The 15,559-nt window shown below is 39.0% G+C and overlaps 1 protein-coding gene and 1 non-coding gene across 2 annotated transcripts in view; one reads left to right on the top strand and one right to left on the bottom strand.

Annotated features, from left to right (window-relative positions):
- LOC6035399 (plastin-1) overlaps positions 1–15,559 on the bottom strand; it is a 60,107-nt gene that overhangs the window by 24,358 nt on the left and 20,190 nt on the right. The window lies entirely within an intron of this gene.
- On the top strand, positions 1,611–1,738 carry Trnal-caa. Its single transcript has 2 exons — positions 1,611–1,648; positions 1,694–1,738. It is a non-coding gene; the product is annotated as a tRNA-Leu (tRNA).

Consider the following 15,559-nt stretch of genomic DNA (forward strand, 5'->3'; position numbering starts at 1 on the left):
TGTGTGTGTGTGTGTGAGAGAGAGAGAGAGAGAGAGAGAGAGAGAGAGAGAGAGAGAGAGAGAGAGAGAGAGAGAGAGAGAGAGAGAGAGAGAGAGAGAGAGACGCAAATAAAATAGCGGTGCCGTAGGAATAACAACAAAAGCAAGAGTTGATGCTCTTCTGGTGGTTGAATAATGAAGTCAGATAACAACAACACACACAGGCGAAAAAGAGACGTTTGAGATCGAGCGCGTAGACAGGGAAATTTCTCCAGCTTGAAGACTTGAAATTTGTGTGGACCAACCGATTTTGATGACAGACATGGTGTCTGCTTGACTTCCGGGATCGAATTGGTATAGATTTCTTAAGTTTGTTTTATAACTTACAAACAACATACTTCACATGTTCGCATAATTGTCCCATATGTAAAAGCAGCAAGCTGAGAAAAATGCATTTCTGGAGTTTTTTTTTTTTGAAAAGGTCCTATAAGGTAATGTGTTTAATATCCAGAGTTTTTTTTAAAGGTCCTATAAACATAAGAGAGCCAATAGTTTTCAGGACCTTTTGAAAAATAACTCCAGATATGTTTATACAGTCGACTTTCTTGCTGTCGATCTCCTCGAAATCAATATTGCTCCAGCTGTCAATAATTTTTTCAGTCCCTTCAAGAAGCATGCATTGATGTTTCGTTCTATAATTTTATAACTCCCGTTCTCGACGGTCCCTTCAATATCGAAAAGGAGAGAGTCCACTGTGACCTAATAAACAAAAAAGTCTGGATTGAAGTTTGTCCCACACATAAGGCTACGTTATAAGTTTTCACGAAAAAACTGAATTTCCTCCTGATTCCTAGAACTGAAAGTACTGGATGTTGTAGGCTTGTCTGAAAGAGCACACGATTTTGAACCAAACTGCATAAATAACTCAAACGCGATAAAAATGCATATGGGAAATTTATGCGATCACGGGCAGCATAGCAGTGTAAACTTTGTGCAAGATATTTTTAAAAAAATTTGAGAAGCAGTCACCATTCCACTGAAACATAATGGCATCTGCCTGTGTCTGTGGAATTCAGGTTAAGCATAACGCAGGCATCACGTCCAAAGACAGGTTATATGGTCCCATTAGGAAATTCCCGTGTAACGACCTTGGCGGAAGAGACGCTAACCATTAATGACCCTCGGGGAAGAAAAGTTTTCGGAAAGCCGAACACGGGCGGCTTAGAGAGCTGGATTGAAAACAGGTTTCGGAATTTTACTTGTCCAGTTCTGGGCTTGTTCGGTCGTCGTCCAAGTCAAGTCTCCCGCTGGGTTCGTGCTGGAATTTGATGTCGTTCCGTTTTAGCGTGTACTGTTTGTGGTTGTTGGGAGCAGGGTGCAACTTTAATGTTTATATTCCCGGTCTTATTGCTAATTAATTGCACGATGCCGCCAGCCGTTTGTTTCTACACTGCGCAATTTGCGCAAATATAGACGGCAACCGCGGGTTCGATTGTGTCGTGCAATCGTGCATGGTATAATATAAGCTTTTGCTGTTTGCCAAAGCAGTTCGAAAGGAGATAACTAGCGTGTTACGTTGAGGTAAAAACGGACGATCGCTTGAAATTTTGATAACGAGAAAAATACAACATGTCAGGATGGCCGAGCGGTCTAAGGCGCCAGACTCAAGAGTACAATCTTACCTGAGGTTCGAAACTCGGGTTGACGTTGAGCGTTCTGGTCCTCTCTGAGGGCGTGGGTTCGAATCCCACTTCTGACAGAAACTTTTTTAGCGTCAATTGTGACAAATTGCCATTTAAATGGGAGCGACATATCAGTGAGAGCAGTAAACCAGCAACGACAAGTTGAGAGAGTCGTAAAAAGTATACAACTTAAATGACTTTGATTACACTTCGGAAATAGTCTGTGAGACAACGCGATTGCGCCGCCTTCAGTGGCGGCATCTGGTTTCTGTTTACGGCGACGAAACCGTCGTATCTCTGGAAGAACACTTGAAGTGCTCTTTGTTCTTGTGCCCCTGGTTTCATGAGTGTTTTTAATGACTTCAGAAGTGCAGTTCTGTCACAAACTAAGGCGGTTCGGTAGGGAGTCGTGATCCATGCAGTGGTGCCCACAAAACCATTTCTACTTCTCACAAGAGTAGTATTAATAGTACAGATTCGTTTCTCGTATAAGCTTAATCTCTTCACTTTCTACATCAAAAAGTGACGAACAGCACTGACCGTGTACTCCACTAAATGATTGATTGCGAGCGGCTCTCTTAAAGTGCATATGCTTACAGCTATTAAAAATGAACCCCTTCAGAATGACGGACGGATTGTTCCCAAGACAGATTTACGATGAGTCACGAGCTGGTGAGAACACGTCATCCGTGCGTCACCCCTTTGGAGAGATTGATCATATTTAAATTGCATGATTTTCGTGCGTTTCCTCGAAGATAACTTGCGCTATTGGGGGAAAGGTGAGTTGCGTCGCGGTTGATTCACTGACCCCCGCGTCATGGGTCCACCATGTTCAGTTCTCACCATCAGGTGACGATGACTCAAGTCTGGGGGTGCACGCAGAAGAAGAAACTTTCCGACGCAAACCACAACACCGATTGTGAGCGTCAACTGGGTTGACGTTAAGGCTGTCAATTGAAATTTAAAAGCAATACACGCGCCTCGGCGACATTGACACGTTTATCAGTCACGACCGTTGCGTATTTTCTTGGCGTTCGGCTGTGACATCATCGTCGTCAGCCTTATAGCGGGATCCACAATGTTCCGACAACTGTCACACCAAGCGGAGTGGTTTTTCTGGTTTCCGTTTCCGGTTGGGTGTTGGCCTTTCCGTAGAAGGTTGAGTTTTGTGCTAAACAGCAAAACAAACTCATAAATAATTAACAAATTTTTATTTGAAAGTACACAACAGAAGATTAACAAACCATTGAAGCCTTTATACTTAAGCTAATTAAATACAAATATCCATACAAACGCCCCAAAATTGTACCAATTAGGGTTGTAAACGCTGTACAGAGAGATCGATCGATCCAGGGCCAGCAGAAGCAGCAGTAATTTTTCGATTGGCCCCACTTACGAAAGAACGGTACCACAAAAAAAAACAAATTGTGTGTGTTTACGTTAATCAATCGCGCACTACGGCTAGTATTCCGTTAATTGGCAGGTACTTCACCTAACTGGGCTAACACCTTCCCGGCCAAGGCCGTGCAAAATGAGGTTGAGGAGGTTAAAATATTAAAAATTTAAATGTTGGCATGAAAGTCGCAATTTGTTGTAATTTGTCAGTTAACATCGGAATAAGTTTTATTCTAATGCAGAACTCTTAAAATATGATGTTTCCTATTAAAACTGTTTTTTTTTGTTTTTTTGCCAGTTTTGAACTCCTTAACGATGTTTGCTTTTTTCAAAAACCTCACAAGCTTGGAGTATGTGTTCCAGGAAACAACTTTGCCGAAGAGAAACTTATTAGTTTCCTAAATTCCTAAAATGAGTTCTTTTTTCCAATGCATTTTAATGATCAAAAATTCATTGTAAAATGGATTTTGGCAATGCGTAAATTGTTATTCTATAGAATAACTAAAATTCCAGTGCCATTTCAGCTGAGTAACCCCCCTAGCCCATAATGTGTATTAATTGCTCTTTTATCTCGTTGCCAGTGTGTTTTCGATATTCTACACCAGTAGCAGCTGCCAGCATCGTCGTCGCCGGCGGCCATCAGCACCAACCAATTTAGCCTGAAAAAGTTGGCCCGTATATGGGCGACGCACATCACGTCGAGAACCACATAATTATGCCATATTTTGCGCTAGTTAAGCAAAACGGTAACGCACTTGAGTCTGATATAGCCACACAAGGTGTGTTATGGAAATTGATACTAATTTACATGTCGAAGTTGAAGTAAACTTAAAATCGAAGAGGAAAAGCTTCGGGTCTGTACGAGTTCGTTTTTTTTCAATTTCAGTTTAGTTCTGCAGGACGGATTTTCTAAATATCTCAAACATGAGAAAACCGAATGAAATTTGCTTGGCGCAACGTGATCTAAGGATGACACTATTTAAGCTGGTATTCTGTGAGTTGTTTTTTTTTATTTATATTTATTCAGATTTTCTTTTCCATGTACATTCATTCAGTTAAAATATTATTGAGTGTCCAATCACAATCGATGACTTTTCACATCAATTATAAATACTAGCAATTTTCATTTATTCAGTGATTTCAAATGTAGGAGATCCTACATGTACAAAAGGGAAAAGGGATACCTTAAATCTAACTTATAAACTATACAAAGAGCGGATCAATGCAGCTGAAGACTGCAATGATTTTTGTCGAAATGCATCAATTATCTTATTGGACATAACATCCAAAGTTTCAACTTCGGCTAATTGATGAAGTTCACTGGTGCTGAACCAGGGAGGAAGTTTCAGAATCATTTTCAGAATTTTGTTCTGAATCCTCTGAAGTTTTTTCTTCCTGGTTAAGCAACAGTTTGTCCAGATCGGCACAGCATAAAGCATGACAAGTCTGAAAATTTGTTTATAATTTAACAGTTTTTTTTAACAGTTTAATATACTGCCGCTCCAATCTAGTCCGTCCCATATGTAAAAAGTGAGTGCTGAGATATCGCCGTGAGAAGCCCAGAAAATGTTTCACCTTTTTTTACATTTCTAATCACCAATTTTTGCATACTTTTTTCAACAATTACTTCAATATTGGTTCAAAAAGTACCCCTATCCTAAAATTTACTCAAAAAGTTAAAATTTATAGGTAAATTTGATAAATTTTCCTGCTGGGACTGACCTGACTTTATTTATCCATCAATAAAGGCAAGTCTGTCAGGTTATCAAGGTAGGCTTGAACATTTACAACATAAATTTGCCTGTCATTTGTTGGTTTGTTTTGGTGGTTTTCCAAATTATTTTTATCAAAGATCTAAAAGTTTGTTTGTTTCAGGTTTATTTAATTGGAGGATGATTCTAGAAAAGTTTCCAGCAGCGAAAATTTAGCCAGCATCGTTGTATTATTTCTATTTCTTCTGCTGCAGAACAAATAGATATTTGATTGCATGTATCAATATCTGGGCCCTTAAATTGAGTAATCCAGAATCGTTTAATGGAAGGGGAACCTAAATCCAGAACCAGACCATGGCTATTCATTCAAGAAGGAAAAAGTACTGATTGTATTGAATATTAGCTCAATGGTACGTAGTTTATTTTATTACCGTGGTTATCCCATGCAAGAGGAAAAAAAAGACAAAATAAGTTTTCTACTATGACGCTTCAATATACAAAATATTCCGTCAATATGAAAAACTATGTGTTTTTCAGTTCTGCGAGTACTTAGGTACATAGTCTGAGTAAATATAATTATTTGACAATTTTTGCTGTTGATTTGTAAGACATTTTTATACAAGGAACTGACTTGCCTTTATTTTGCATATGGGACAGCACCAAAGTGATTTTTATTTTGGATTCTTTAGAACAAACATAACTTTTTTATTAAATAGGCTTAAAGTAGAAGTTCAAACAAGACAATTTTTAGGTTTATCTCAAAATCGACAAAAATACATATGGGACGGACTTGATTAGAGCGGCAGTATATATTTGTTACATTTCTGCCCACCATTGAAAAAACGGCTAATATCCACTTTTGGCAAAAACGAGATATTAGCACCAGGTGGTAGAGGATGTTCCAACGCATCTTCTGGAACTTGAATTTCACTGAAATAGTGTTTAGACTTGGCTGCCGATGCGAAAAACCAAACGGCTAATATGCCACTCTTATGGGAAATTGCCTTGACAGAGATTTTGTGACAAACACTAAAACGCGTTTTTCTCGGAATACTTGATTTGGCATAATAGCCTAATTTTCAATTATGGGCAGATTTAACCTGTATACTTTCCTTGTGATCCTTGTAAGTAAAGTTTTTGTCAAAAGCAAGTCCAAGATATTTCACTTGATCCTCCCACTTTAAATTTACCTCATTCATCTTTATAATGTGATGAATTTTTGGTTTAAGAAAATCAGCCCTTGGTTTGTGAGGGAAAATAATAAGTTGAGTTTTTGCAGCATTTGGAGTAATTTTCCATTCTTTCAAATAAGAATTGAAAATATCCAAGCTTTTTTGTAATCTTCTTGTGATGACACGAAGGCTTCTGCCTTTGGCGGAGATGCTTGTGTCATCAGCAAAAAGTGATTTCTGACATCCTGGGGGCAAATCAGGCAAGTCAGAAGTAAAAATATTGTATAGAATTGGACGATTGGACCCAAGATGCTACCTTGAGGGACGCCAGCACGTAGGCAGGTAGTTGGTCAGATTTTCTGTTCTGATAACATACCTGCAGAGTACGATCCGTCAAATAATTTTGAATAATTTTCACGATATAAATCGGAAAATTAAACCTTTTCAAATTCGCAATCAAACCTTTATGCCATACACTGTCAAATGCTTTTTCTATGTCTAGAAGAGCAGCGCCAGTAGAATAGCCCTCAGATTTGTTGCTTTGAATTAAATTCGAAACTCTCAACAACTGATGAGTAGTTGAATGACCAAACTGCTCATCAGCGAAAATTGAATTTTCATTAATGTGCGTCATCATTCTATTAAGAATTATCCTTTCGAATAATTTACTAATCGATGAAAGCAAACTAATGGACTGTGAGTTGTGAGTTCAAGTCTCGTCCAAACTCTGAAGTTTTTGGTTTCTCTTATTACCACTTAAAATCCAGCACTCTTTGGTAGTGCGCCTTGGATCTCACACCTTCAAGCCAAACAAACCTTGGCCCAAAGTGGCCCGTTGGCGTTACCAGCACTGTTGCTGTTGCACTTCTTTCTATCTTTGGATAAGCCTTTCAATCGCTAAAAATCGGACACGGACTCCCACGCTTTGCTAGAGTGGCACTTAAACGTCCAAGCAACATTTTATTGAATTTGTTCTTTTGGTACAAATTTGGTCTAGAAACGTTTTTCAAGTTTTTTTTTTCTATTTAGTATCTTGGCTTAGTTTTCGCCAAAGTATGCGGCTAACTTATATACTAAAAATGACTTATTTATCGCACCGAACCACTTCAATCGCGACGTTAAAAGGCCGTTGCCTGTCATCAAGCCGACAATGTACGACAACAACAACAATGGCCCCAACATGCCGTCGCTAACCAGCCATTCAGCCGTCCCAAAATCGTTCGTCTAATTACTTGTTTTCCCGCTCTCTGGTGTGGTGTTTCGCTCCACAAATCTACGCTCGTTTTGATTTTTTCCAAGCTCAGTCCCCGGTCTTAGACGATACCGCGACAATAGAGTTTTCAGTGAATGAAGCACTTGAGGGGAGCAATCTGTCAATTGTTGCACAAGTTTGAGCGATAGCTTTTTTTATCGTCCTGGGTTCCATCCCAGTTACTACCACTTTTTTTTTGTCAACATCTACACTAAGCTTGGATGTTAATCCACTTTTCGTGGAGTTAATCGAGCGTGGTGAAGAGAGAAAAAAAAAAACAATCTGTGAGAAAACCAAGCAACCCGGCACACCACAGATCAGATGGCGCCTTTGTCACGCCAGCCGAACCGCGACGGATTGTTGGTAAACAAAACCGAAATCACCCATCGAAGCTGTAGAGTACTGTGCGCGGTTTCGCGATAAGCTTCAAGAGCAGATGATGATCTTTCCGATGGCTCGGGCTGAGCCAGAACAAACCAGAGCGCTCCACCCTAATGGGTCACGTGGCTGATATTTGCCCACTTTTTGCGCGACGGTCTTTGTTTAGAAGTGAGTGCTTTTAGCTGTTTATTTATGTGCACAGCAAAGCAAAAGGCCGGTCGCGAGCAGTAGGTCGTGAGTCGTGGCGGCTTAATTGAGTCCCCCTTCCAGAGCTGGGGCTTAATAACAATAACTAAAGGTGGAGGAGTTTGTGGCCGGGGGTTGGTTTGAAGAAAAATGAATGTTTTCTGTATGGCGCACAAATAAGTGCAGCATTTCTGTGTGGTCTGAGAGAGGCGAAAGGAATGCATTTTTTTGTGTTTTAATCCAAGGAATGGAAATTTTGCTCCACATTTTTTCCCGAGTGTCTGCAGACACTTCAAGCAAAACATTGTAAAACGACCTTAGTCAAAAATGTAAACAAACCGGTTTTTTAATGCAATCGATGCTTTTAGACATAAACTATCACTGCATGTCGAGAAAACTATTAAAAAATGATTTTTATGAGAAAAAAACATAATTTTACAAAAGACCAAAGTTTATGACATCTTATTTGTTTTCAATATCCACTTAGACCCTTTGCATCAAAGGACCAATGTGGAAACTGCTTTGTTTTGTTTTGAAATCGTGATAGCTCCAGGGACAAACCAGTATGGGATCAAAACAAAAATCAAAACAGAGTATGGCCCTTTGTTTCCAACTAAAATAACGGGCAGTCCGCGCAGCTCGTTTGGAAGTCCAGGCAGTCCTGGCGATAATAACATGGCTCGTTCCATTTTATCCACCTGCGGAAGTAGCAGGGAAGTTGAAAATGGTAGCGGTGAAAGGTGACGGCCGGATGGTGGTCGCGGCAGAAGAATGAACGCTTCGTCTCGGTACGGACAGTAACAAAAAATCTTCGGCCGCGCGCTGGTCGCATGCCGCCGGTGAACATCTACCCAGCCCCGCTTCAGCAGCAACAACGTGTACCAGTTGAACCTGCCCCAGCCAACGACTACGCTCAAGATCAGCTCAGGTGACGACGCCCGGAACAACCCGACAATAGTGGCCACCTTCAGTGACCATGGTGATAGTAGATTCACGAGCGGGGCCAACGACATGAATCCGTTTTGTCGCCGAAGAATTGATCCGGAACGACGGATGCGTCAGTGTACGAATTGAAAATATTCAGGCTGTGGATGCGATCCAAGAAACGATAAAGGCAGCTTAAAAGGAGAATATGCTACCGGAAGCAGCGTCACCCACCAACCGGTGCCATGTTCCGACGCCGTCATCGACGTTTCCAATCATCGAATTCACTCTTCCACAAATGTCGATTTACCAAAAATAAAAATTAGAGATTTTTCTGGCAAATTCCTCCCCAGACGTGCGTCATTATGATTTTTTTTTTAAAACACAAAAAGAACAAAAATGCATCAATTTATTTGGTAAAAACCATCACTTGAAATCTTTGCTTATGAGAGGTGATTCATTTCTCCAGTTTGCTATTCCGTGTCGTACTGTTCGGCCGTAGCAAGATCCATGCTATTTTGTTCCGATGGAACCTCCCGTTGAATACGCTCTTCAGAACAGAAAGAACTCAATCACTTCCTTTTTCCTCGGGTGATAGCCGGTAAAGAAGGATCGAAAAAAAAAACATACAGGATCGACGAAGATGTCCAAGCTATTTTGCGGCATCTGTGTTGGCACCAGGGAAGACTACTCTGGGTGGTTCACTGTGTTGTCCGCACACTTTGTTCTCGTCACAGATGATGAGGAGGTACGTTTGTTTCCTTTTGGCGTAGGCGCGGTTTCATCCCAGTCCAGACCGAACCTGCTGGTGCCGGTTTTCTTCGGAGCGAGGTCCAGCGAGCACAGATCGATTCTGCTGCCGGTTCCGGATAATCCCCGCCATCCGACTCGTCACGTAGTCTGTCATGTTTATCACCGTAACCGGGTTGATACTCCATGGCGGCTCAGCAGCAGCAGCTCCTCCGAAAAACTGCGAACGAAAACTTTCTCCTCTCCTCGACCTCTGCCGCCACCTGCTTTGCACTTCCCTGTAAAATAAAAACTTTATTAGGTACTTTAAAACACTAAAACATGGATCTTACCTTTAAGAATGAAGAAAACTCGATACATAATATAAATTTTATGAAAAAACTAAGAATTAACTGTTCATTTAACGTAAAACGAGAAAAAATTGTTTTTGGTGCAAAAGTCCTAACACGATATCATAATTTGTTTTGGTTTGGCCTGCGAGCCTAAAAACAAAAGAACAACAAAAACAAATCCTGACGTCGTGTTTGGCCGTTTGACATAGGGCCAGATGGAAAATGAAACACGCTAATGTTTACAAAGGCGCTAAAACGCAAAGGGCTTAACCGGTCCCGCATGTTGTTAACTTTTTTAAAAGGCCAATGTAATTTTATCATCAATTTTACAGCAATAATGAAATGTTTTCATAAAATTGAATACGGGGAAGCATAACAATACTAGTTTTACGTTTTTTATTCGAATAATATCCACAGTCAGCCAAATAAGTTCGAAATAGAAATTGAAAAACTAACCGCAGATTTCATCCTCGTTTTTCTCAATGTTTTGAAAAATGACAACGGCCGTTTTACAATGTTTTGCTTGACTTTGTTTAGAACAGATACTCTCTCTCCGGGAGTGTCTATTGTCTGCGGTTAGTGGAATGACCAGAACACGGACACCAGACACCAAGGCACACTTCATTATGATAAATACACTGAAACGACAGTTGCAGCAGCAGCAGCAGAGTCCGCTCTATTCAACGCTGGATTCCTTTGCATTATTTTAATTAGTCGCCAGGTGTACGGTTACAAGACACGTATCATATTTTCTGAAGAATGACTGCATCGTTGATGGCTAGTAATGACTTATTTAAACTTGTTTCCTGGAGAAAGTGAAGACACCGAAATAAATACGACTATTTTCTTTCAACCAGTTGAAAGTTGTAGAAACAACACGATTTTCTGCTCTCCATGGCATCGTAGATCGGAAGGCTAGTCTTCATGAATACCTTCTCTTGCAAACAATTCTCACCGTGGTGTCGGCCCAAGTCAATCTTCGCCGAACAATCAATTACAGGCACCCGTTAATTGAAAAAGTTTGTCAATTCGTCTTGATCAAACTCAATCTCGAGCTGTCCGGTCATCGCGGCTACCACAGCAGCAGCCGCATGAAAAACAAACTCGCGCCAAAATTGATGATTGACATGCTGCGTTGCTTCACATGTTCTGGCAAGCACCGAACCATCATTGCGTCATCCAAAGTGCGAACATTTTCCCAACAACATTGTGTACAATGAAAAAAAAAAGGTGCCTGTTATCGGGGGGCTCTTATCGATTGTGCAAAGCAATAAATAGATAGTTTTTTTTTTGCTTGCCAATCGACCATGCCATATCAATGTTTGCAGTAGAGGGAGAGGTTCGCGCAAACATCCCGCAGCTCCCATTTCGGGGTGAAGTGTTGTTGTTGCCACGATACTTTGCAATCGCTTCACAAACTTTACTCACCGACCGAGCCACAGATAGAGATATTAACTTGGATATTGAAAATTGATAGCGTGAAAAAACAGCGTTGTACGTTCGAACATTGTTGTAGATCAATATGAATAAAGAGTACGAAATCAATGCATCAATGGCTTGTATCTTGAATTTGTGCTGACCTGACCAGATACCCAACAGAGGTCATCCATACATTTAAGAAATAATTTGTTAAACATTTGCAAATATACTATATCTTCCTAGTTGCTAGTATAGAAACTCCACGTTTTGTCATCACAAAATTTGACCTGTTTGGAGCAATGCCAATGTTATGCAACCTCATACTTGAACGAAACCCGGCTTTTCGCTGGCTGGGGTGAATCCGATATCCGGATGGAAAACCGCAAATCTATGCCGCATAGCGACTACTATCAAATGATGACGGTAGCAGTTGGTGGTTGTGACAACCTCAGACCTTTTCAAAGGACATATTGGGAAGATGATATCGATGTTATAAAATCTAAGTCGTGTTACAGATAGAGCGTCCAATTTCCCGGGGTTACAAAATTCTCGGGAAACGGGAAATTTTCAACAAATTTCCCGGAAAATCCCGGGAATTTCCGGGAAATTTTAAATTTAACGAAAATTATTGTAATCCTGTTTCTGATTAATCTTTTGCAACGAAATTGTATAGCGCAGCAACTTTAATGGTCAAAATAAGTGTGAGGATCAATAAATGGCTTGACTGCTTGTAAAAAAACATGTAACTTTGAGAAAATATATAAATTTTCAAATTTTTTAATCTTTCAAATCGTCCCAAATGAAAGAAAATATTATGAGCAATTCCAGCCCAAAACAGGAATTTTTTAGGTACTTTTTTCTCGACTCACTCCGATTTCAATGAAACTTTGTAGACATGTTATCCTAGGCCTATAAAAGCCATTTTTGTGTATATGGAGCCAGTTTCACTCGATAATGACATTTGAGAAGGGAGTAATTGTTTTAAATATTTTTGCATTTCGTAATTTAAATATTGCTATATCTCGAAGCCATTGTATAGTATCAAAAAGTGGTCAAAGACAAACTTATAGGAAATTTGACGGGCTTTCCGAAAAAAATACACTGAAAGAAAAAAGCACTCCACCTTCATGAGATTTTTTGATTTTTAAGTTTAAAAGTGAAATTTGAAGGTGAGCCCACGATTTTTTTTCGTTCAAATTTTTTTATGAAAATAGCCTAAGATGTTACAAAAAGACTCACGAAAAATGCAAGATGGAGCAGCTCACCTAAAAAAATACAAAAATCATTTACTGAAACTGTTTTTTTCAAAAGTGCTCTAAACGTCAAAATTTTCAAAAACCGAACACGAGAGTCGATTCTCCAGGCAATTTTATATAAAAGTCTCCATATAAACCATTGTCCCAAGTCCAATCCTTGTGAAGCTACAATGGTATTAAAAATAAAAATGTTGAAAAAATAGGTTTTTTGACGGTTTTTGGCAATTTCTATATGACAGACTTAATTTTTCAGTCTCGAAAATATGTTTAACGAAAAGCTCGTCAAATTTCCCATAAGTTTGTCTTTGGCCACATTTCAATTGAATGTATGGGCTTACAGATATAAGCTAATTACATTGCTCATGACTGAAAACATAATATTTTTTCAGTGTAGTGTAGTAACCTGGATAGTAAATTAGCTTATATCTGCAAGCCCATGCATCCAATTGAAATGTGGTCAAAGACAAACTTATAGGAAATTGGACGAGCTTTCCGTTAAACATATTTTCGAGACTGAAAAATTAAGTCTGTCATATAAAAATTGCCAAAAACCGTCAAAAAACCTATTTTTTCAGCATTTTTATTTTTAAAACCATTGTGAAAATCTATGCTCCACAACCATAAAATTGCTTTTAAATTTGTCACAGTGACCATACAGTTAAAATAAAAACAACCAAAAAATTCAACTTGTGAATAAATAAATAAATAATCATTGAATTTATTTTGAAAATCTAAATTCTAGCGCTTTTTAACTTGAAACACTATTTTTCAACTTGAAAGTTTGATACGAAGTTGTTTTTTAATGGTGTTTCATGGTTTTATGATATGATTTTAGTTATATGGTATTCAGCCTAATAAATCAATTAGATTAAAATAATTTTGAGTATTTAAAAGTGGTTGAAATTCAACGATAATTTTTCTAATATAATCCTCTTATGCCCTTGGTTGCTCACGTCCTTCATAAATTTCTAATTTCAATCTGTAACTTCTCGAATACTTAAAAACAATTTTTTCTCACACAAATCTTAAAAAAAAATAATTATATCAGTTCAATTTCCATCCAACATGTTCAAGGTAAAAAAAGTCAAACAAATCTCAATGTTGATCTTGGCCGGTAAATATCTTATTTTCAAATGTTATTACAAAAAAAAACATTAAAAAAGGTTGTCAAAAATAAAATAGTTTATATTTATTCCATGACAGCGTATGTTTTGTTGTCCAACATATAAGCAAACAATATTCCTAGTGGTGAATACTTCAGAAATAAATATTATCTGAATTAAACCTTGACATGAAAGGTTCTGATTAGTTCAATATGAACAGTAGGGGAACAGCATCTAATTCCAGCGTGCCTCTAATGTTGGCAGGTCAGAACTTTGAAATTCAATTAAAGCTAATTAAAAGCGTTTTCAGCTGAACTCGAGTGATAAATAGCTCAATAAGAAGTGAGCAAGCAAGTTTCTATCAAAAGTTTTGCAAAATTAGTTGTTTAAATAGTGAAAATCAGCAAATTGGATGGAGTTAGGAGCGAGGGCTTAACCTGCCAAACATACGAGAATTTCCCCTAGATGGAAATAAATTAAATCAAATCAGCACAGAAAAAAATTATGGTAATATTCATCAGGAAATGGTGACAGATTTTGTGACAAAATAAATGATAAATTTTACCCCACAAAATGATGAATTTTCATCAGTTTTTGATGAATATTCAGCAGGTTCACATTTTTACACATTTTTTATGTAATATTACACAAACAAAGAGGTAATATTCAACCTACCAAATTTTCAACATTCCAAAATTCAACTTTTTTTTCTGTGAGGTTCTCCAATTATTATTTTTTGTATAATTTCAAAACATTGGTGCCAAAAAGGTAGGAAAATGTATACTTCTTGCATTTCGGGAAATATTTTTTTCCGGGAAATTTTTCCCGAGAAGGGAAATTGGACGCTCTAGTTACAGACTTTTATTTCAATTGAACTTGTTACGTGTAGTATGGTGAATCAGTACACCGTTCGTAGAACAGTAGCGTCTAATAGTCCGGACCATATTGGAACATTTCTTAACCGCTATACCGCAAAAAAGGAGCTTGAAACGTGAGAATGTCATATTTCTTGTTCTAGCTCGCAACTAGTTCCGCAATATAGAACGTATGCCGAGGGGACTTTTAAAGGTATAAAATGCTACTGGAACCAGGTCACCCAGAGCAGTCCGAGCAGGAATCGTGACTAATTTTGCGTTCTCGCGTGAATAATTTGAAGCCAAACTGAGCGACGTATACGTCGCCGATCGATCAGATTGATTCCCGAAGCGATCCTAAATATAACTCGTTGAATAATTAATAACACGCGGCGGCTGTCCATCAGTCGTAGAAAGAAAGAGAGAGAGACAACTGAATCAAAACATCGGGCATTCTCTCTATCGGAGCACGTTTTGCTGAACCAGGAAAGGAACTGTTTGGTACACGGCAGAATGCTTGACCTTGGTGAGCTGCTTGTTTTGTTGTTAGAGACAATATACACGACACTCGGGTTGGCCGTGTTGACATCCCGCCAAGTTGCGTCATCGTCAACTCTGACAAAGCTCCCGTGAACACACTGTGCTGGATAAGGGCGGAAGAATTTCAGGGTCTTGCGATGTGTTTGTGCCGGTTGTTGGGAAGATAACAAAGATGCTTGGAATCTCTGATAGCAGCCTTTGTGCGGTTGAGTTGTCTAAAGCTTTTTTTTCTGATATCTGTTGAATTACACAGCTTTTCTGAAAACATGTGACGAAATCATTAGCTCCAAATTACTTCTCTTACTGCAGTAGTACAAACATCTTGAACCAGTAGCCTTGCATCGGCCTCAATAAACTTGACTTGAACTTGTACAGATGCTACTAACTACTGCGGGCATCCGTTAAACAAAACAGAGAGCCTCTTCTCGAAACGGGGTGGCCTTAGCTGCTGCTCAACTTCAGTTTTGCGTAAGATTTTATGGTTCACACGTTAAAGCGATAGCTCTATCTCCTTCTCTCTTTGCGTGGGATGTTATTGTAAGACTTGATCTTGATGCAAAGCAGCACTGAACAGTACGTTCACGGGGCTTACCGGGGTAAAATTGAACCGCAACTTCTTGCC

Source organism: Culex quinquefasciatus, chromosome 1, assembly GCF_015732765.1.
Source record: "Culex quinquefasciatus strain JHB chromosome 1, VPISU_Cqui_1.0_pri_paternal, whole genome shotgun sequence".
Classification (NCBI taxonomy): Eukaryota; Metazoa; Arthropoda; class Insecta; order Diptera; family Culicidae; genus Culex; species Culex quinquefasciatus.